This window comes from Ruditapes philippinarum, unplaced genomic scaffold (genome assembly GCF_026571515.1).
Source record: "Ruditapes philippinarum isolate M1 unplaced genomic scaffold, ASM2657151v2 ctg11940_1_1_1_1, whole genome shotgun sequence".
NCBI lineage: Eukaryota > Metazoa > Mollusca > Bivalvia > Venerida > Veneridae > Ruditapes > Ruditapes philippinarum.
The window spans coordinates 13735-15987 of NW_026859496.1; the positions used below are offsets into that span (position 1 = coordinate 13735).

Consider the following 2253-nt stretch of genomic DNA (forward strand, 5'->3'; position numbering starts at 1 on the left):
TTATGCCCACATAAAATAATTTATGTCATTGTTCTGTCCCTATACTCATTACTGTACAGAATATTACGGGTCAGGTTTTTAGCCGTTACGGGTCAGGTTTTAGCCAAGTACGTCTTAGCCAATCGATATCAAGACTTAAATCATGTGATGTTAATTAACCAATGATTACATTAGATCTATCACAAAGAAATAATTTTAGCGAGGAATGATTCTCGCCTTTCTGTTTACTAAAATCCACCTCCTCCAACTCCATCCTCCTCTTTCAATTTTTGATGTTGATATAAATACCATTTCATTTATTCTTAATGAATCAGTTGTTTCACTTATTGTTTATCTCAATTATTTGTGCAACTATTCATGAGATACACTATATATATATATAATATTATGTATATTGTTCATGCAAAGATTTATAAAACTAGTCGATGTTATATTATCTCTTTCAAATATTTTTCTATTTGTTGTCATAAATACTTATGATCTAGTCATATGTTATACACTTTTTAATGTATAGAATGTTTAAACTATTTTCCAAGGATGGAGCCCTACATCAAGTGGTACTAGACACAAGATAAAAGGGCACAGGTTTCCAAACTATGGTTTTTCCTGGGCGAGTCGACCACGATTTGGAAAATATTTATTTTTTCTGGTCAATTGTTTTTGATCAGCAATCCATTTTATTATATTTATGTAGATGGTTTTTGGTTCAACTTTGTCATCTTACATAACTTTTGTTAAGATTGTAATCTATTTGAATTACATTACAATGTTATCATAATCTGGCGGTTTTTACCTCCCAGTTTGTTTTTACCTCCCAGTTTGGTTATTTCGATACAAATATGTACATGCCATGTTTGTTATTATGTAACATTTGTCATGTTTGTTATTATGTAACATTTGTCATTTATGGCATTTAATAAATGCCCTAGGCAGTTTTTACCTCCCAGTTTGGTTATTTCGATACAAATAGGTACTTGCCATGTTTGTTATTATGTAACATTTGTCATGTTTGTTATTATGTAACATTTGTCATTTATGGCATTTAATAAATGCCTTATTTCATTCAACCTAAGTGTTGTGTTTTATCTCATACCAAACAAGTTCGTCTTGCCAGTTATATTTGCTTGACCTGGACAATACATAAATTAAAAGAATTATTAGTAATTTGATATTGTGTTTGTGTTTCATTTTCGAATATTTAAATAATACATATGTACAAATTATTTTAATATTAAAATAATTTCATTTATTTTATTTAGAAAACATCGTCTGCTGTAAATATTAGTCGTCTGCTATACTGCCCCGTCAGCTTTATAAATCGTCTGCTATATTTTGTTGATACACAATTTACCTGGTTACGCTCGATAGTTTTTTCTTACTCGAGCATAACGTGTACCCGGTATGGTATATATAAGGCAAAACCCGTGCAGAAACTCACTCTTTACACGTCTGCAGTACAGATTGACTGGTTTAAAACATTTACCCGCCCGCCACACCCCATTTGCTTAATTATAAATAACTGTCATTTTATGAGTTATCATATCGATCATAAAGGTGACGTCACAGGTTAAACATATTTTGGTAAACTGTATATAAGCGTGTGTTTGTCATTGTTTATTTGGATGTAGATACTGCTGTGACTTTTTATACTTTGCAGGTTGTTGTTATAGACATGTTTTTGTGGACTTCCAAGGAAAATAATTATGGGGGAATATGCCACTACAGACTTATTAAAAGAATTATTAGTAATTCGATATTGTGTTTGTGTTTCATTTTCGAATATTTAAATAAACAAAATGTACAAGTCTGACTGATCTATGAAATACATTATGATAAGAACATACTAGTATTAAAGGTACATATGACATTACTTTTGTTGTAGAAGTAAAAGCCTTTCTTGCTTGTAATAGAGATGTGTAGATCATCATGTGATAGTAATGCAGACATGGACATGCATCAGTTATCAAAGAACAGTAAAATGTTTCTTTTTTTTTCAAAAATTGGAGGAATAAAATTTTTTTTCTTTTTTAAATAAAAGACATCATAAGCTATTGTCATTTGCTTTAAGCGTATAAAAATATAAAACAAAGAGGTCACTCTAGACATGCAGAACTCAATGTGAAGTCTAACATTAATATGAGTTGATGATGTATAGGTATATATTGACAAAAGGTCACCTGTGAGGTTCTCGCAGTCACTTCACATTTTTTCTTTCAATACTTTGACTACACATACATACACATACAAAATAAA

General features: G+C 30.4%; 1 long non-coding RNA gene across 1 annotated transcript; it reads right to left on the minus strand.

Annotated features, from left to right (window-relative positions):
• Positions 1 to 428: 428 nt before the first annotated feature.
• On the minus strand, positions 429 to 1140 carry LOC132756700 (uncharacterized). Its single transcript, XR_009629365.1, has 2 exons — positions 941 to 1140; positions 429 to 793 (listed from the first exon to the last, which is right to left on the minus strand). It is a non-coding gene; the product is annotated as an uncharacterized LOC132756700 (long non-coding RNA).
• Positions 1141 to 2253: the final 1113 nt, after the last annotated feature.